This window comes from Dipodomys spectabilis, unplaced genomic scaffold (assembly GCF_019054845.1).
Source record: "Dipodomys spectabilis isolate Male_0828 unplaced genomic scaffold, ASM1905484v1 ptg000310l, whole genome shotgun sequence".
Lineage (NCBI taxonomy): Eukaryota > Metazoa > Chordata > Mammalia > Rodentia > Heteromyidae > Dipodomys > Dipodomys spectabilis.
The window spans coordinates 1617179-1639336 of NW_024870987.1; positions in this window are offsets into that span (position 1 = coordinate 1617179).

The window sequence follows — 22158 nt, forward strand, 5'->3', positions numbered from 1 at the left end:
GTGTATATATACCACATTTTCTTGATCCATTCATCTACTGAGGGGCATCTGGGTTGGTTCCAGATCTTAGCTATGGTAAATAAGTCTGCAATAAACATAGTTGTGCTGGTAACTTTCTTATAGTTTTGCTTGTGAACATTTGGTTAAATGCCCGAAAGTGGGATTGCTGGATCATAGGGGAGCCCTATGTGGAGTCTTTTGAGGAAACTCCATACTACTTTCCAAAGTGGTTGTAAAAGTTTATACTCCCACCAACAATGTATTAAGGTTCCCTTCTGTCCACATGCCCTCCAGCATCTGTTGTTATTATAGTTCTTGATTCTAGCCATTCTGACTGGGGTGAAGTGGTATCTAAATGCTGTTTTGATTTGCATTTCTTTTATTGCTAGGGAGGTTGAGCATTTCTTCATGTGTCTATTGGCCATCCTTCTTTCCTCTTCAAAGAAGTTTCTCTTTAAGTCTTTAGCCCACTTATTTATTGGGCAGTTTTTTCTTTGAAGGTTTGCTATTGGGGGGTTTAATTTTTTGAGTTACAGGTATATTTTAGATATGAAACCCTTGTCTGTTGTATGGCTAGTGAAGACCATCTCCCAATCTGTGGGCTTTCTATTGATCTTGCTAGCTATGTCCTTTGCCATGCAGAAGCTATGCAATTTCATGCAATCCCATTTGTTCAACTCTTCTTAGATTTGTTGTGCTTCTGGGTCTCTATTAAGAAAATTTCAGCCTGGGTCTTTGGATCTATGTGGGATTTGAGCGAAAGGAGTGTTTCTTGGATAAATTTGGGAGCTCCATTTTTTGGCGAGTAGATATTTAGAATTGTAATATCCTCCTGAAGGAGAGATCTCTTAATGAGTATGTGGAGACCTTCTTAATCTTTTCTCTCTTATTTTAATTTGAAGTCTATTTTATCTGGTATTAGGATTGCAACTCCTGCCTGGTTATGGGGGCCATTTGCTTGGTAGATTTTGTTTCAACCTTTCACATTGAAAATGTGTGTTTTTACAGGAAAGATGTGACTCCTGAAAGAAGCAGATAGAAGGATGTTGCTTTTTAATCCAAGTAGACAGTCTATGTCGTTTAATTGAAGAGTTAAGTCCGTTAATGTTGAGAGATACGACTGAGGTATTTGGAAGCTGCTGCCATTTTATCCACCTTCTTGTGGCTTCGGCAACTTGGTTCTTCCTATGGCTCTTGGATTCTCAGTTTGGGTACTGTTGCTTGGCCTTTATTGTGATCTAGTTGGTCATGAAGGAGAGTTTATCTGGGTACAGTATTCTTGGTTGATATTTGTTTGTCTTTAGGGCATGGCATACATCATTCTAGGCTCTTCTGGCATTAATTGTTTCTTCTGAGGAATCTGAGGTGACTCTAATTGGTTTCCCTTTACCGGTGATTGAGCTTTTCTCCTTGACAGCTTTAAGGAACTTTTCTTTGGTCTGAATTGAACGTGTGTAGTTTATAATGTGATGGTGGTATGCCCTATCCTGGTCTCATCTATTTGGTGATCTAAAAGCTTCTTGTGTCTGAATAGACCTATCTTTTTGCATGTTTGGAAAGTTCTCTGCTAGAATCCTGTTAAACAAATTTCCTAGACCATTAACTTCTATCTCTACACCCATTAGCCTCAGATTAGGCCTTCTGATGGTGTCTTCCAATTGTTGAATAGCTTTATTATATTTCTTTGATTTGTCTTGGATGGTTGTATGTTCTTTCTCTATAATAACTAGGCTGACTTCAATCCCTGAAATTCGATCTTCAGGATGGTCTAACCTACTATCAAGTCTTTCTACTTTGTTTTTTATTTCTTTTCCTTCTAGTTGGTCGCCTTTGATGGCTTCAGATTCCTTGTTGGAGTTTTGTTTTAGATCTTGTATGGACTTCTTTACTTCCTTAACTTGGTGTCAGTATTTATTCACAAATCACTTAGTTGATTAGTTATGGTTTCCTAGGACTCCTATTCCTTCTGTTGGGTTACGTTCAGCATTTCTTTTTGTGGTCTCCCTGATTTGTTTGAGCTCTCTGTTTATGGATTCCTTGAATGCCTTTAGTGATCTTTCTGTATTCTCATCCTGCTCTCTCAATTCCTCTATTACTGTTTGATTAGCTTATTCATATTCACGCAGTTCCTGTAGTTCTCTTTGAGTGTTTTCAGCCTGCTCACGCCATTCATGACTTTCTCTTTGACTGATCCCAGCCTGCTCATGCAATTCCTTTATTTCTCTTTAAGTGTTCTCAAGCTACTCTCGCAATTCCTGTATCAAACTTTGAGTAGCTTCCTCACACTCATGATATTCTTTGTTTTGCCTCCTCTCTCTCCCTATCACGCTCATACAGAGTCCTTTGCAGGTTTTCAATCTTTTCATTTACCATGTTTACCAGTAGTATTTGTAGACCTTTTTGGGAACACTTCTATGGATTATTCGTTACTTTTTGTCCCCTGATTATTATGAGTGGGAGTTGAGATAACTGAACTTGCCATTTTTCTTGTGTTTTCCAGATTGCTCTACCCATTTGGGATGAAAATAAACCAGCTTTGTGCTAGCACACTATTTTAATGCAAGCATCAACCAAAGTCTGTAGTTGCACAGTCAAAAGTCTGCAGATACAATATAATTCAATAGATATATCTATTCAACTTCAAACAACTAGGTATAATTGAGCTACGAACTGCAAAGAATAAGTTGGCAAACAGAAATTATTAGGTTTAGGGAGAGATGTGGTAAAAAATAGGCATAGAGTGATGTGGAAAGGCAGTGGGAGAGTTAACATAACAAATCCTAAACTCAAAACGGGAAATAGCTTGGATAGAATGATAGTAGAGAGAGAAAAAAAGAAGAAAGAGAAAGAAAAAAGACAAGAAAAAACAGGAAAACAAACATTAAAAATTAAGAAGTGCAACACTTAAAAATTATGCAAATTGAAGACATAATATTCAGAGAAGAATGTGGATAGAATAAGAGAACAGGAGGGATGGAAAGGAGATGTGGAAAACTTAAAAATAAAAATGCTAAAAATATTATATAGGTATTAAGAGGTAGTACTGCTATTAAGGAAGTTAAGTCTAATCATCTTTAAACTAAGTAATAAATTTCTGGATTAAGTGTGTGCACAATGTGGCTAAAGTCAAATAATCAACTACGGGTATATATGAGGATGAGAACAGCAATTAAGTCATGCAAAGCGTGAAAGAGAAGAAAACGTGAAAAGAACAAGAAGGAAAAAAAAAGGATCAAATGGTCACTAGAGCTAAATAAAAAAAATTATTTTAAAAGATAAAAAGAGAGAGTTCTGGGAAGATGGCAGAGGAGAATCTGGAGGTAAAACAATCATTCACATAGAAAGCAGTTTTAGAGTTCCAGTGAACAGTCCTCAGCCAGAGAATCACACCAAGTGTGCCATCACAGGACAGAGAGTTAGGACAGAGAGGGAAAATCCAGACAAGGAGACAGATCTGAGCTCTTGCCAGCTGCTGTCGCCGCTGCAGTAGCAGCGGTGGCGGCGGTGGCCGAACTCGCCATATCTGAATCACAGAGAGTCTGGGACGAAGGATCCAGGCACAGTGGGCGAGCGGATTCTACTCAACACCAGCAAGAACCAACAAGGAGTGCAATTCTTCACCCGGCAGTTCGCAGACCAGAGACAACCCAGGAAGCAAGACTTGGCATGAGTAAAAGTCTGATGTCCTCACTCCTTCTCAGGGTGCAGAGGAGGGAAGGCCACCCTTCCCCCACAGTACTGGAGATCTCCATCTTGGATATCGACAAAGCTCAGAGGAGCTGCTAGCTCCAACTCAGGCCTTGGAAGAAAACTAGAGTCATTTAGCAGGTCACAAGAACCTAAGCTGAACTGCCAGACTCAGCCCCACCCAGGGAAAAGTCAGCATGCTTGGGAGCCAGCCCTAGGAGTGGCTTTCTTCGCTGGGTAATCAGAGCCAGAGATTGCTCCTCCCTTTAGCAGCCCTGACAATTGAAATTCAGTAAACATAAACCCTTAGAATGGCTCCAGGCTGGGCTCTGTGAGTTTCTCACAAATTAGCCCCCCGGAAAAGCTAATGATTGCTGAAAGGCCTCAACTCTACTCAGAACCTAGCCTCATCACAGCTTCTCCAAATTTGAGGAAAAAGCCATCTCCCTCTTTTGTGATACTCAAAGCAGATCTCCCTCCCATTGAACTAAACTGGAAGGAAGATCGCAAAATCCTGAGTAAAGCAGAGCATTTCTCTGCCTGTTCAAACAAACTGACTTAAGAAACCAACCAAGCCACAGAACCACAAGCAGACCAGAGACTCCAACAAGAGGCTGGTTACGGACACAAGGGATATGCAGGATTTTTCCCAACCCTCCCAGAAAAACGAAAGAACTATTTTTTCTCTTCTTCACTTTTTTTGTACCTTTTATAAAAAACTTTTTTTCTTTTCTAAAAATTTTTAATTTTTAAATTTTTTGAAAAAAATTGTTTTCTAGTAACTTTTTTTCCTCTTATAATTTTTATTATAGGAGTACATGTGTGTGTGCATTTTTCTTTCTTTTTTTTCTTTGTTTTTTTTAAAAAAATTCTTTTTGCTTACCTCTACTGAACTTCTGATCTTTTTTTTCTTTCTCTCTTACCCTTTTCACTTTTTCTTCTCTTTCATTCTTCTTTATGTGACTTAATTGTTGTTCTGCACATCCTCAGATAAACCCATAGTTGACTATTAGATCCTATCCCCAATTGTGAACACACTTAATCCACAAATTTATTACTCAATTCAAAACCTCTGAGACTTAAATTCCTTAATAGCAGTACTACCTCTTTATACCTATATAATATTTTAAGTATTATAATTTCTAAGATTTTCACATCTCATTTATATCCCTCTGTTTCTCTCATTATATTCACGTTCTTCTCTGAATAGTTTGTTTTCGATTCTGCATAATATTTTAAATTTTTCTTTTGTATTTTTTCTGGTCTCTTTTTTCCCTTTCTCTTTCTTCTTTTTTTTTCTTTCTCTACTTTCATACTACCCAACCTATTTCCTGCTTTGTGATTAGGACTTAGTTAACTCTCCTTGTCTCTTCCCACATCTCTCTATTCCTATGTTTTACCCACATCTCTCCCTAACCCTAATAATTTCTGATTTTCCAAATTCTTCTTTGCGGTTCGTAGCCCATTAATATATAGTTGTTTGATGTTTAATAGATGTATCTGTTGAAATAGATTTTATCTGCAGACTATGGACTGTGCAAATGCAGACTTTGGTTGATGCTTGACTTAAGTTAGTGTTCTAGCAGAAAACTGGTGTTATATTCATCCCAAATGGGCAGAGTAAGCTGGAAAAACACAAGAAAAATGGCAAGTCTGGGAATCTCAACTCCCACTCATGATAATCAGGGGACATAACGGATAATGAATAATCCAGAGGAGAATTCCCAAAAAGCTCTAATAAACACTGCAGGAAAACATGATAAATGAAAGATTGAAAACCGACAAAGGACTCTGTATGAGCGTGATAGGGAGAGAGAGGAGGCAAACAATAGGTCAAGGCAGGAAAAGATTGAAAACCTACAAAGGACTCTGCATGAGAGTGAGAGGGAGAGAGAGGAGGCAATCCAAAGGTTTATACAGTAATATCATGAGCGTGAGGAAGCTACTCAAAAACTGATACAGGATTTGCGTGAGCAGCTTGAGAATACTCAAAGAGAAAGGCAGGAATGGCTTGAACAGGCTGAGAACACTCAAAGAGAACTACAGGAATGGCATGAACAGAAGGAAGCTAAGCAAAAAGTAATACAGGAATTGAGATAGCAGGATGAGTCTACACAATGATCACTAAAGGCATTCATGGGATCCATTAACAAAGAGCTGAAGGAGGTCACAGAGATCACAAAGGGAATGCTGAATGGAACCCAACAGAAGGAATGGGAGTCCAAGGAAACCATAACCAATCAAATAAGTGATTTGAGAATAAACACTGAACACCAAATTAAGGAAGTAAAGAAGTTCATTCAAGGTCTAAAACAAAGCTTCCACAAAGAATTTGAAGCTATCAAAACTGACCAATTAGAAGGAAAAGAAATAAAAACCAAAGTAGAAAGTCCTGACAGCAGTTTAGACCATGTAGAAGATCGAATCTTGGGAATTGAAGACAGCCTAGATATTATAGATAAAGTACATACAACTATCCAAGTCCAAGAAATATGATAGATCTATCCAACACTTGGAAGACACCATCAGAAGGCCTAATCTAAGGATAATGGGTGTACAGGAGCAACTAGAAACAGAAGTTAATGGCCTAGGAAATTTGTTTAACAGGATCCTAGCAGAGAACTTCCCAAACTTATAAAAAGATAGTCCTATTCAGATACAAGAAGCTTTTAGAACTCCAAAGAGACCAGACCAGAATAGGACATCAAACAGTCACATTATAATCCACACAGGATCAACTCAGACAAAGGAAAAGATCCTTAAAGCTGTCAAGGAGAAAAGATCAATCACCTATAAATGGAAACCAATTAGAATCTCCTCAGATTTCTCAGCAGATTCGATCAAAGCAAGAAGAGCCTGGAATGATGTATGCCATGCCCTAAAAACAAACAACTATCCTCCAAGAATACTGTAACCATCTAAACTCTCCTTCATAACTAAAAGCCAAATAAAAACCTTCCATAGCAAAGAAATATTGAAACAATACATCTCCACCAAACCAGCCCTACAAAAGATTCTTAAAGATGTCCTACACAAAGAAAACCAACAAGACCAGAATAGAGGCCAAGAAACTGCACCCAAACTGAGAATCCAAGAACCATAGGACGAACACAGTTGACACAGCCCCCAAAAATGTGGATAAAATGGCAGGAACTCCCAAATACCTCTCTCTCCTATTTCTTAACATTAACGGACTTAACTCTCCAATTAAGCTACTGTCTAGCTGGATTAAAGAGCACGATCATACTTTCTGCTGAATTCAGGAATTTAGCCCATAAAAACAAACACATTTTCAATGTGAAAGATTAGAACAAAATCTACCTAGCAAATGGCCTCCATATACAAGCTGGAGTTGCAATCCTAATATTAGATAAAGTAGACTTCAAATTAAAATTAGTTAGAAGAGATAAAGAAGGTCACTACATACTTATTAAGAGATCTCTCCTTCAGGAGGATATTACAATTCTAAATATCTATTCACCAAACAACGGAGCTCCCAAATTTATCCAAGAAACACTACTTTCCCTCAAATTCCACATAGATCCAAAGACATTAATTGTTGGGGATTTTAACACACAACTCTCCCCACTAGATAGATCAACTTGGCAAAAACTCAACAGAGAAACTACAGATCTAAACAGCTGCATAGATCAACTAGATTTAACAGACATCTACCGAACATTTCACCCAGCAGCATCAGAATACACGATTTTCTCAGCAGCACATGGAACATTTTCTAAAATAGACCACATTTTAGGCCACAAAGCAAACTTGTCCAAATTCAGAAACATTGAAGTTATACCTTGCATTCTTTCAGACCACAAGGGAATAAAATTAGAACTCAACACCAAAAGCCACCAAAGAAAGTCTGGTAACACATGGAAGTTGAACAACACTCTGCTGAATCACGAGTGGGTCATGGAAGAGATTAGAAAGGAAATTCAAATATTCATGCTATTCAACAAAAATGCAACTCTAGGACACAGCAAAGGCAGTGAGCAGAGACAAGTTTATAGCTCTTAGTTCCTACATCAACATATTGGAGAGATCTGAAACCAACAATTTAATGAGACATATGAACCTCCTTGAGAAAGAGCAGCAAATAAACCCCAATCCAGTAGACAGAAAGAAATAATTAAAATTAAATCAGAATTAAATGAATTAGAATCCAAAATCTCTATAGAAAGAATCAACAAAACAAAGAATTGGTTCTTTGAAAAAATTAACAAAATTGACAGACCCTTAGCAAATCTTATCAGAAAAAGAAGAGAACACACCCAAATAAATAAACTCAGAGATGAGAATGGAAACATCACCACGGAAACAACCATGATTCAGAACATTATAAGTGAATACTTCTCAAAACTTTATGCTAGTAAGTTTGAGAACTTGGCAGAAATGGACCTTTTCCTAGCAAATATTGACATGTCAAAACTAAACCAATATGAGTTAAACCATCTTAACAGGTCTATATCAAGCATTGAAATAGAAACAGCAATAAGAGACCTCTCAGCTAAGAAAAGTCAAGGACCAGACGGTTTTAAAGCAGACAAAGTTCACTACCAAACACATTCTATGAAGCCATCATAACTCTCATAACTCTCATCCCAAAACCAGGAAGGGACTCATCAAAGAAAGAGAACTATAGACCCATGTTTTGATGAACATTCATACAAAACTTCTCAACAAAATTTTGGCCAATCCAAGTCAACAATTCATCCAAAAAATCACACAACACGATCAAACAGGATTCATTTCAGGGATGCAAATCTGGTTCAATATACGCATATCAATTAATTTTATTCATCACATCATCAGGAGCAAGGATAAGAACCACATGGTTATCTCAATAGATGCAGAAAAAGCATTAGAAAAGATCCAACACCCCTTTATGATGAAGGTTTTGGAAAAATTAAAATCCATGGGATATTCCTCAATAAAATAAAGGCTTTATATGACAAACCTACAGCCAGCATTATACTTAATAGTGAAAATTAAACCCATTTCCTCTTAACTCAGGAACAAGACAAGGATGTCCACTCTCTCCACTTCTCTTCAATCTAGTATTAGAAAGCCTAGCTACAGCAATAAGAAAAGATGCAAACATAAAGGTGGTCCATATAGGGAAAGAAGAAATGAAACTCTCCCTCTTTGCAGATGACATGATCTTGCATTTAAAGAATCCCATAGAATCTGCTCCCAAATTACTCAAGCTGATTCAAAACTTTGGCAAAGTAGCAGGGTATAAAATTAACCCCTCAAAATTAATGGCTTTTCTGTATGCCAACAATGAGAAAAGTGTGGCTGAAATTCAGAATGCAACTCCATTTGCAATAGCCCCACAAAAAGTAAAATAATAGGAATTAACTTAACCAAAGAAGTGAAGGACCTCTATGATGAAAACTTTAAAAACTTGAAAAAGGAAATCAAAACAGAACTTAGAAAATGGGAACAACTCCCATGCTCTTGGATTAGAAAGATTAACATCGTGAAAATGGCAATACTTCCCAAGGATATCTACAAATTTAATGCGCTACCGATCAAAATTCCAACCTCATTCTTCAAGGAAATAGAAGAGGCAATCCAAAAATTCATATGGAACAATAAACGACCCCGAATAGCAAAAACGCTCCTCAATGGAAAGAACACTGCTGGAGTAATATCAATACCAAATTTTAAACTCTACTATAAATCCATAGTAATCAAAACAGCTTGGCACTGTCACAAGAACAGACCTCAGGACCAATGGAATAGAATTGAAAACCCAGAAATGAATCTACAGACTTATAGCCATCTAATCTTCGATAAGGGAGCTCAAAAAATAGAATGGAAGAAAGAAAGCCTCTTCAGTAAATGGTGCTGGCAAAATTGTTTAAATACTTGTAGAAAACTTACCTATCACCTTGCACCAGAATCAACTCCAAATGGATCAAAGACCTCGGAGTCAAAGCAGACACTCTGAAAGCATTGCAGGATGGAATAGGAGAAAACCTAGGTCTCCTTGGCGCAGGTCGAAATTTTCTGAATAGAGACCCTGAAACCCAACAAATCAAAGAAAGGTTGGACAAATGGGATTGCATGAAGTTGCAGAGCTTCTGCATGGCAAAGGACATAGCTAGGAAGCTCAATAGAAAGCCTACAGATTGGGAGAAGATCTTCACTAGCCATACACCGGACAAAGGACTCATATCTAAAATATACATGGAAGTCAAAAATTAAATCCCCCAAAAACAAATCCTCAAAGAAACAACTGCCCAATAAATAAGTGAGCTAAAGACTTATAGAGAAACTTCTCTGAAGAAGAAGGAAGGATGGCCAATAGACACATGAAAAAATGCTCAACCTACTTAGCCATAAAAGAAATGCAAAACAAAACAACATTGAGATACCCCATTTAGAATGTCAAAAATCAAGAACTCTAACAACTACACATGCTGGAGGGGATGTGGACAGAAGAGAACCTTTCTTCATTGTTGGTGGGAGTGTAAACTTGTTCAACCACATTGGAAAGTATTATGGAGTTTCCTCAAAAGACTCCACATAGAGCTCCTCTATGACCCAGCAGTCCCACTTTTGGGCATTTACCCAAATTTTTACAAACAAAACCACACTAAAGCTACCAGCACAACTATGTTTATTGCAGCATTATTTGCCTTAGCTAAGATCTGGAACCAACCCAGATGCCCCTCAGTAGATGAATGGATCAAGAAAATGTGGTATATATACACAATCGAATTCTATGCCTCCATCAGAAAGAATGACATTGCCCCATTTGTTAGGAAATTCAAAGTCTTGGAAAAAATTATATTAAGTTTAGTAAGCCAAGCCCAAAGAAACATAGGTCCCATGGTTTCCCTTATTTTCAATATCTAGTACATGTATGAGTCCAGCAGAAAAGGTCAGATAAGGTGAAGTTAGGAAAATGAACCCTAAGATATGTATTTAAATGTTTTTTTTTTCTTTCAAGCATTTGTTTCTAACGCATTTATAAGATTATTTCTTTGTTGCTTTGTATGTCCCTCCCCCACAGTATAACCCCTGCTTTCACTCTATTTGATGTCAGTATAATTTGTGGAGGGCAAGGGGCACAATAAGTCGTTCAAATAAGGGCACAGGTGGACCCGTTGCAGCAATGAGAAGTGCAAGTTGTCATGTCGAAAACGAACTTTACAACTTTGGTGGGGTGGGGGGAGGATTGGGTGGGAGGACATCGACATCGGGAGGCTGGGAAGGGATGTGAAGGGTAAACAAAGGAGGAGGCTACTATGCTTGATAGGAAATGTACTCATTATCTTCCCATTTAATTGTAACCCCTCTGTACAGTATGTTTGCATAAAAAAAGAAAAAAAAACAAAAGAAAATAATTTCTAAAAAAGAAAAAAAAACACACAGACATATAACCCCAAAACAAAAATTATGAGGAAGAAAAAAATGTTAATAGAAAACAAAAATTTTTAAAGTTAAAAATCTAAAAAAAGGTTTAGAAAAAAAAATTATAAAAGGTACAAAAAAAAAGATCTTTGCTTTTTTTGGGGGGAATGGAACGTTCATGTATCTCCCTTGTGTCCATAACCAGTCTCTTGTTGGATTATCTGGTCTGCTTGTGGTGTTTGATTTTCCTGTGCTTTGGATGGTTTCTTTAGTCAATTTGTTTGAGCAGGCAGAAAAATGCTCTGCTTTACCAAGGATTTTGTGATCCTACTCCCAGACTAGTTCAATGGGACAGAGATCTACTTTGACTTTCACAAAAGAGGGAGATGGCTCTTTCCTCTAGTTTGGAGATGCTGTGATGAGGCTAGGTTCTGGGTAAAGTTGAGGCCTTTCAGCAAACAGCAGCTTTTCCCTGAGGAGTTAGCTTCTGAGAAACACACAGAGCCCAGCCTGGAGCCATTCTCAGGGTTTATGTTTACTGAATTTCAATTGATTGTCAAGGCTCCTGTAGGGAGGGGCAGCCTCTGGCTCTCTTTACCCAGTGAAGAAAGCCACTCCTGGGGCTGGCTGCTCAAGCTGGGTGATTTTCCCAGGGAGGAGCTGAGCCTGGCAGGTCAGGTTAGGTTCCTGTGACCTGCTAAATGACTCTTGTTTTCTTCCAAGGCCTGAGTTGGAGCTAGCTGAACAGCCAGGCTTCTTCAGTATCCAAGATGGAGATCTCTGGTAATGGGGTGGAGGAGGGTTGGCCTTCCCTCCTCTCCTCCCTGAGAAGGAGTGAGGATGTCAGGCTTCTACTCACGCCAGAGTCTTGGTTCCTGGCTCATCTCTGGTCTGCGAACTTCAGGATGAAGATGTGTGCCCCTTGTCAGTTCTTGCTGGTGTTGAGTAGAAACCGCTTTCTTGCCGCGTCTGACGCTTAAGTCCCAGACTCTCTTTGTTGCAGGTACGGTGGCTATGGCTGCCGCTGCTGCCGCCACATCCGTGGCCACTGGCAAGTGCTTATATCTGTCTCCTTGCCTGGATTTTCCCTCTCTGGGCTAACTCTCTGTCCTGTGATGGCACACTTGGTGTGATTCTCTGGCTTAGGACTGTTTATTGGAACACTAAAATTGCTATGCAAGAGCTTGTTTAGCCTCCAGCTTCTCCTCCACCATCTTCCCAGAACTCATCAAAAAAAAAAAAAAACATTTAAAGGCAATTCCAGGCAGGAAAGTACATGGAACATTTTTTTCTGTGTGTGCCAGTCATGGGGGTTGAATTTGTTCTACTTTATTCAAGGCTGGTGTTCTATTACTCTCAGCTAATCGGTGGGATGACTACCAGCTAATTAGAGGTAAAGAGTCTCATGGAATTCTCTGTGCAGGCTGACTTCAAACTGATAATCAGATTTCGGCTTCCTGAGACATTCTGTGCTTAGCATGAGACACTTATCTCCAATGAGCCACCAAAAAGAAGAAAAACAAAAAACAAGAAACACCTGGGGTTGAGATGTGGCCCCAATGGCAGAAATGAGACAATGATTTCTGGGACAATACCCACACCTTGAGATCAAGCTCCAGGACCAGCACACACAAGAATAAATAAATGAAATGAAAGTTGGAAGAAGAAAAGGGAGAGCCGATTTCAGAGGTTAAAATGAGCAAAATTGAGTTAGCTTACACTTGTTACTGTACTTACTCAAGGGTCTCACATCTGAGGATCAGTACTCAAGGCCAGCTAAGGCAGGGGAGTCCATGAACTCTACGCTAATTAGCCAATTACAGTTTTTTTTTTTAGAAGCTCCGAATTGTGCTGTGTCTCACATATTAGAGGGCTAGTTTTAAAAATGTACTGCGAGGGGACTGGGAAGTGACTCAGTGGGAAAGTGCTTGCCTTGCATGCATGCGGCCCTGGGCTCAATTCCTCACCAACACATAAGCAGGAAAAATCAGAAGTGGCTCAGTAGCACAAGTGGTACGGCTCTAGCCTCAAGCTGAAGAGCTGAGGGACAGCGCCCAGGCCCAGAGTTCAGGCTCCATGACAGGCAAAAAAAAAGGAACTGGGACAATACCTAGGCACTGATTTATAGCTCCAAGCCCAGCATACATATGGAAATAAAAAGTAGAAATTAAAAAATGTATAAGAAAATTCAATTAATTTTTTTTAATGAGTGATGAGATTTTGGTTTTTGTGTATAATCCTCTTTTTTTGGTCGGTTGTAAGGCTTGAACTCTGGGCCTGAGCACTGTCCCTCAGCTCATTTCAATGCTAGTGCTCTACCACTTGAGCTACAGTGCCACTTCTTTTGTGTGTAATCCTAAATACTAAGATAGATTAAATCTGAGGGCTATGGTCTCTAATCTTCAAATCAAAAGCAAAACATGTAAACAAGAAAACAGTAGTGAATCGTGATGGAGTTGTAAAGCACCAGGCTTGAGTGAGAAAGCTATGAAACAGTGCCCTTGCTAAGAGATCCAGCCTCAGGATCACAAAAATGTAAATAAGAAGAGAACCTGGGGCTTGTGACTCATGCCTGTAATTCTCCAGGAGGCAGAAATATGGGTGTCCAGTGTAAAGGCCAATTCTAGCAGGAAAGTCCACAAGACAGTTGCTTGTAGGCCATCCTGGGGCTAGAACTGTAGTACTCCCAGATTTTTGGCAGTTAATTGGAGGTAAGAATCTGACACTTTCCTGCTCAGCCTGGCTTTGAACCATGATGGTCAGATTTCAGCATCTTGAAACAGGCCAGGCCTTGCATGAGTTCTGGCTCCAGCACTAGCACATTCACAAAGAATGAAATGCAAAGAAGACTAGAAGAAAAAGAAGAACCAATAACTGAGGCTGCAATGAGCCAATCAGCCCATTACTGGTGGCTCATAACTGTAATTCTGTTTCCTCAAGAGGCTAAAACATAGGCCCCATGGTTTCCCTTATTTGCAATATCTAGTATATGTATGAGTCAAGCGGAAAAGGTCAGATAATGTGATGTTAAGAAAATGAACCCTTAGATATGTATTTTAATGTTTTTTTCTTTCATGCATGTGTTTCTAACGCATTTATAAGATTATCTCTTTGTTGCTTTGTATGTCCCTCCCCCACAGTATAACCCCTGCTTTCACTATATTTGATGTCAGTATAACTTGTGGAGGAGATGGGGAAAACCAGTTGTTTAAGGATACAGGTGGACCTGTTGCAACAATGAGAATTACAAATTGTCATGTCCAAAACGAGCTTTACAACATCGGTGCGGGGGGTGGGGGGAAGGGGGGTAAGGAGAAGGATTGGGATTGGGCGGGGGAGGGGGGAGACTGGAAAGGGACGTGAAGGGTAAACAAAGGAGGCTGCAATGCTTGGTAAGAAATGTACGCAATATCCTGTCCATGTAATTGTAACCCCTCTGTACAGTATGTTCACAAATAAAATAAAATTAAAAAAATAATAAAAAATAAAATAAAATAAAATAAGAAAAAGAATCTCAGACTTCATCTGGGAAGTTGGCTCAGTGGTAGGGTGCTAGCCTTGCATGCATGAGGACCTGGGTTTGATTCCTCAGAACCACATAAGCAAGAAAAGCAGAAAATGTTGCTGCAGCTCAGTTGATAGAACACTAACCTTAAGCTGGAACGCTAATGGACAGTGCCAAAGCCTACTTTTCAGGCCCATAACCAATGGCAAAATAATAATAAAAAAAAAACACTCAGACTTTGCTGCTCAGACTGGCTTCAAACCAAGATCCTCAGATTTCAGCCTCCTTAGTAGTGCTGGGGTTCGTATGAGACTCTTCAAAAAGAAAGAAGCCGGAAGGTGAGCTGTGGCTCAATTGGCAGAACTGAGCAAAATCTCTGAGACAGTGGCCAGTCCCTAGATGGAGAAAAAAAAACATAAAAAATTTCAAAAATAAATAATAAATTGTAATACAGAAAAAATCATGTTTAATATGATACAAAGGAAAACTGTTTTTTTTTTTTTTTAAGTGCAGCAAACAAAAACATACTACAAAGTTTCAAAATGACATACTGAGAGTAAGGGGAAAGTGAAAATTTTTAAAATTCATGTAAATATTATATCCAAACTGACATGACCAAAACCTAATATGATCAGAAACTTATCTCTCACTTGTAATTGCTTACAAACAATTGTCCCTCCAGTTTCAGCTCTAGCATCAGAATTTAGGAAGGACCTCTCTATGCAGCCTTGACTGAACAGGCATCTTCCTGCATCTTCAACATCAATATTCAAACTTTGAAACTCAATATCAATATTCAAATAATGGATTATATGTAAAAGCATGAATAAACATCCACCAGAGAAGCTCTGAGCAATACAATCATAACAGTAGAAGAGCACCTACCACTTAAGGTAGGTAACAGAAGGAAGATTTAGCATTTTTTTGAAGTGCAGAGGTTTGAACACAGGGCCTCATGCTTGCTAAGTATAAAATTCAGTGACATTAATTATATCCACACTACTTTTTAACCATTACCTCTGCTTGTGAACTTTCTTTTCAATACTGATGGAATCCACACAATGACCTGCACCAGAAACTTTTGTTTTGTTTTGTTTGGTTTTTGGTCTGTCATGGGGCTTGACCTCTGGGTTGGGCACTGTCTCTGTGCTCTTCAGCTCCAGGCGAGTTCTCCACTGCTTGAGCTACAGCGCCACTTCCGGTTTTCTAGTGTTTTATTGGAGATAATAGTCTCACATACTTTCCTGCCCGGGCTGGCTTTCAACTGTGATCCTCAGATCTCAGCCTCCTGAGTAGTTAGGATTACAGGTGTCAGCCACTGTCCCCCAGCCCCAGAAACTTTTAATCTTCTTTTTTCCCTTATGAACTTTAGTCAATATATTTCACATAAATAGATTATTTTGTGTCCATCCATGACCGACATATATTAATTGCAGCCTTTTGTGGATGAGTCATAAATTATGCACACCTCACATTTTATAAACCAATTCATCTGGGCCCACATTCAGCAGCTTGTTCTGAGAAGAATGGTAGCTATTTTGCTAGCCACCTCTATCCTCTGCCATTCCTACTCAAATTAGTCTTTGGAATCAGTTTGAGTCTGCTCAGAGGGTAGAGTCATACGGGTTGGCTTTGAACCATGATCCTCAGATCTCAGTCTCCTGAATAGCTAGGATTACAGGTGTGAGACACCTGCACCAGGCCATCATTTCTTCCAAGAACATGTCAGGGGGATAGAATAGAAGTACTACATATATTCATTAGCAACTGCCCCAGGGTGAGCCAGAAGCTCAGACCAAATCCACTGACCTTGATACTGTCTTTGGTGTCCAAAAGGATATTGTTGGTCTTAAGGTTTTCGTGTATGATTTTGTTTGTTGTAAGTAGTGAACTGCACTTACATGTGTGACAAGCCTCCTGGCTTCATCCTCATATAGGCGGCCGAATTTTCAGATCCACCCCAGGTGGTATCCCCTAGTGGCCAGTTCCATGATGAGATACACATACTCTTCCTTCTCCATTACCTGGTACAACCTGATGATGTGTTTGTGCCATATATTCTTAAAAATGTCCATCTCATTCTTTATCCAATGATGAGGACTCTCACTTCCAGAGTATTTTAAATTCCACGTCCTTGTCTGTGAGGAGGGAATGAGCCAGCTTCACTTTTCCATGGTACCTGTGTGGAAGAGCTCTTTCTTCTGGTATTGTTTGATGATCTCCTCCTTCAAGGAGCTTGAGATTGATTCTTTCTGTACTTCCATCCTTCTGCTACAATAGCAAGTAGCTAGTCTACCTAAATAAATTAAATAAAATAAAGGAAAACCCAGAAAGAGTAAAAAGAAATACCAAAATCCAAATAACAGCCCGTCCCCACTACCAAAAAAATCATTTAACTTTGATTCAGTCCAGTGGGTCATTAAGCAAGAGCTCCAAGCTCTGTTAACTAACATAGGTTGGAGCACAGTGGTTTCCTATATATCCTTCATGACCTCACACAATGGAGAAATCACAATCAGGCATAGTGATGTCATAGAAGAAATGGACCAATCAGAGTCTGGCCCAGTGAGGTCAGAGAAATAGGGGACCAGTCACAGCCTTCCAGCATTGACACTCTAGCTCTTGGACCTCAAAGACTGTTGCTAAGGAATCCATGTGGCTTAAGGTTGCTTTGGTCATTCTCGTGGCATTTCTGAAACTACTAGGACAGTGGTCAAAATCCTCTGATTTTCTAGAGGACTACTGAATCTTATAAATTGCTTCTCTGTAGACACTAGTTAATAGCCTCCATTCTTGATGGCCACCTTATCCAATGTCTTTTTCCAGCAATAGCACTGCACAAAGGCCTCCGTCCTTCTCAAGGACAGCTGTGTCCTACAACTTCCTCCTGAGGGGACAAGTTCCAGAGTGGCTTTGAGCCACCACCCTCACAATTCACCTTCCTGAGTAGTTAGGATTATATGTCTGAGCCATCGGTAGGCACTTAGCTCATCTCTTACATTTGGAGGAAGTATATTTGTTAGAAAGGTGGTTTTTAGATGTGTACTTTTAACACTTTAAATTTGTTGCCCTTGCTGTCTAATAGTGTATCTAGTTTCTGATGAGAAATTAGTCTTAATATCATTGAAGATTATTTGTGTATGATGAATTTTGTCTTTGTGCTTTGGGAAGTTTTCTGTTTTTGTTTAATTAGAATGTGTCTTAATGTGGACCTGTGTAATTATGTTAATTGACATTTTTGAGCTGATAGATTCCTGCATGGAAGGTTCATGCTTTCAATTAAAATTGGGAAGGTATTTGTTTTTATTCCTTCAAATACTATGTATTTCTATTTTTCTCTCTGTATACATATATATATATATATATTATACATTATATATTCACATTGTATACGTGAATATACATATATATGCCTACATGTTTATATTATATATACATTTATATACATATATAGTTTTATATAGCTTCCACTTTTGTGATTGTTTATGGTAGGAAGTTTAGACTGATCCTAGCTACTCCATCAGTTAGAGTTTGAAGTTTTCCTCTTTATTTCTTGATAAAAATATGCATTACTCGCCAAGGATATTGAAATAGGTATTAAGGACAGATAGCCTCTCTCTCTCTCTCTCTCTCTCTCTCTCTCTCTCATTTCCTACCTTGGTTAGGTCTCTGAGCACAGGGCCATTGCTTGTCGGGTTCTTCTAGTGTGCTGTGAAATTTTGCAGTGTAATATTCTGCTTCAACGGCCACCAGGAAGGCCTGCACTTGGAAGAGGAGCTTCTCAAAGGCAGCCTGCATGGGTGCACCTGCCTGCCTCTTTCTTGATGTCATAGCTCCACAGCTACTTGGGGTGGCCTTAGCAGATGCCCCTTTGCCTGGACTGCTGACAGGTGACTGTGCCAGCACAAGCACAACCCCTTTTTTATTACACATCAGAGGTCTGCGGTGGAACCTGGGGGTGTTCCCTTGTTGGTGGCTATGCATGGAGCAAGGGTGGGGGCTGCAGAAGCCTCACTGTGGCCTGACTTCTGGGGCACAACAAATGCCAAGGGTTTCTCTCGGCTCTTTACAGAATACATGGGCAGGTTCAGGAGCAGAAGCTGAGCTCAGGGGGCCCCTAAATACAGGGTGGGCTTTAGAGCTGGGCATCACAGATTGATTTTTTTGAAGGGCTGCCGACACCATCTGGAAGCTGTTAGGAGGTCTGAGTACATCATGAGATTAGGTGGTGTGGGCCTCTGAGCTTCATCCATTGTTTGCAATATGGCTGAGCCCTCCCTCCCGAATTATCCTGGTGCCCTCTGAGTGTGTGCTGGTTTCTGGCAGTGAGAAAAGTTTAAAGTGTCTCTTATTCCCTGAGCCTCACTAGGAAGTTCTATTGTTGGCAGGGATGATTCTGTCATTGGGAGGTCTGTGTGTTCTCTGAGGAAGGGAATCGACAGACCTCAGAGCACATCTTGGCTTTCTTTCTGCAAGGCCTGTTTAAAGCTTCAGATGCTTTAAAGGTTTCTAGACATATCCATGGATTGTTCTTTTTTATCTTTCAATGACAGCTCTAGTTTCCTCCCTTAGTCATGGTCTATTGACACCTTTGATTAAGGCATAAATGAGGGAACACAGGCAGGGCTGTTGTGTTGCTAAGGAAAGCAGACAAGGCTGCCTTGTTGCTGAGAAAAAGCAGGCAGGCCTGTCTTGTTACATAGTTTCATTTTATTCCCCAATGTTAGTAAATAAAACCTCCAGGTTGGACTTCAGGAGCTGCCCATGATCATTGTTCCATTCCTTTTCCCTGCTCTTACCATACTGCCTTTCTATTTAAATTTATTTTTGCTTTTAATTTTTGTCAGAAAGAAAGAGGCAATTAAAAATCTATATGTAATGTTAATTTTTATTCTTGAATTACTAACATACATGAAAAACATGTCAATTAAAGAAGCATAAAATGGCAGATGGTGTGAGCTTGATCACTGTCCCTCTACTCTGTCTCTCTTGCTCTACCCTGGGGTGACCACTGCAACTAATTAGTTATGTATCCCTGCATCTAAACCAAATGTGCACAAAGAACAGCCTATTAAAAAGAGACTTGCCCACAGCTATCCAAGTCCCTCAAACTGCTATCTTAGTAGGAGGCCAAATTTCCATTCACACTATGGAGATTCAAACGTCTACACTCAGGTTCACAGACCTGATCCAAGTCTGTGCTGGAACCAGGACTGAAGGTGGTAACATTGTTCACTAAGGGAGAAGTCTGCAATAGCTAGAAATCAGCCCTTTGCCTTTCCCACTAAGTCACAGTATCAGGTATGAGGATCAAGGAGTTACACAGGCCTTTTAGAGGTTACTAGACTTTGGGTTTTATCTTTTGTAATTCCGAGTTTCTCTTCAGATCAAATATTGGGCCTGCACAACAGCAGCCCATGAGGAAGTGATGTCCAGAACTTGTGTAAGTGTCTCAGAGTCTTTGAATTTGTTTTTACTGAATTGTCTTTTTTTCTACAATCCACACCAATGGCCAAATAGGTGTAGAAAAACAAGGCCACTTCCACCAAACCAGATTGTTGGTGTTCAATACCTAACTTGAGTCTACTCCATTTGATGCAATACTGTTCAAAGGAACATTCATTCAGTGAGGAGTAAAACATTGTACATCTGATAGAGATAGATGTTAACAGATATCCTTGACTTTTAACCTTATAGGTGGTATTTGAGGCAGATGCAGGTGGCATAAACCTGTAATCCTGGCTACTCAGCATTCTAGTTTGGAGGCACCCAGGTCCAGAATGTCTGTGAGACTTTTATCTCCAATTATCCACCAATAAGCCCGAAGTAGAGTTGTGGTTCAAGTGGTAGAGCAATAGTCTTGGACACAAAAGCTCAGGAACAGCACCCAGTCCTTCAGTTCAAGTGCCAGGGCTAGCAAACACATACCAAAAATGTGGTATTTGTAAACAAAGAATAAATTTTAATTTGATCTCTTTTTAGCCAATTTAATGTCCGAGCTCTTGATCTGCAAGCCTCTTAGCCACTCTACTCCTGGATAATAACAATTATTCAAGTGGAAAAGGATCTACAATGATTCTCCATTAGAGATGCTGATGTTTGAAAGACTATGCGAAAAAAATACTTCAGTCTCTAAAAGAATATAGCACTCACAGTGGAACCTCTGAATTTGTTAATTGATGGTCAGTATCTAGGCTTGAACTCAGAACCTGGGCTTTGTCCCTCAAGGCTAGCATTCTTCCACTTGAGACTCATCTCCACCTCTAGTCTTTTTGGCAGTCAATTGGAGTAAGAGTCCCGTGGATTTTCCTATCTGAGCTGGCTTTTAATAACGATCCTCAGATCTCAGCCTCCTGGGGAGCTTGGATTACAGGCTTGAGCCTGTGATGGCTAATCGAAATTTAATGGTACCAACTACCAGAGATGGTAGTTAAGACATTTACATCCACCACAAAAGTCCAAGTTAATTTCAGCTTTGGTTTCTCCAACAAACTTAAGAGAAAGATCAGTAGAGATCTATCATTAAACCTTAATAGTAGAATTCAAATACTCTTGGCTTTATTTTTAATTGTGAGAATACCACACAAAGGAGTTACAACTACATGGACAAGATCTTGGTTTATTTTGAGTCCTGCTAAATCCTAGATTTCCAGGGACAAATCCCAAAATACAAGTGTTAGAGGTCAGAGACAGGAGAGTTCCCTGAAATTGCATTAAAATTAATATTAACAATAATATCATTTGTTTAACTACCAATCTAACAAGTACACTTAATATAATTTTTCCAAGCCTTTTCATTTCTTAACAAATGGAGCAATGTCATTATTTTTGATAGAGGCATGGAATTCCATTGTGTATATATGCCTCATTTTCTTGATCCATTCATCTACTGAGAGGTATCAGGGTTGGTTCCATATCTTACTTATGGTAAATAATGCTGCAATAATAAACATAGTCGTGCTGGCAGCTTTAGTGTGGTCTTGTTTGTGATCATTTGGATAAATGCCCAAAAGTGGGATTGCTGGGAAATAGGAGAGCTCTAGGTGGTGTATTTTGAGGAACCTCCATATTGCTTTCCAAAGTGGTTGAACAAGTTTACACTCCCACCAACAATGTAGTAATATTCACTTCTCTCTGCATCCCCTCAAGCATCTGTTGTTATTAGAGTTCTTGATTATTGCCATTCTAACTGGGGTGAGGTATCTCTATGGTTTGGTTTGCATTTCTTTTACGGCTAGAGAGGTTGAGCATTTCTTCGTGTGTCTATAGGCAATCCTTCTTTCCTCTTCAGAGAAGTTTCTCTGTAAGTCTTTAGCCCACTTATTTATTGGGCAGTTGTTTCTTTGGAGATTTGTTATTGGGGGATTTAATTTTTTGAGTTCCAGGTATATTTTAGATATGAGACCCTTGTCGGTTGTATGGCTAGTGAAGAACATCTCCCAAGCTGTGGGCTTTCAATTGATCTTGCTAGCTATGTGCTTGGCCATGCAGAAGCTCTGCAATTTTGTGCAATCCCATTTGTTCAACCTTTCTTTGATTTGTTGTGTTTCTGGGTCTCTATTAAGAAAATTTCGCCCAGTGCCAAGGAGACTTAG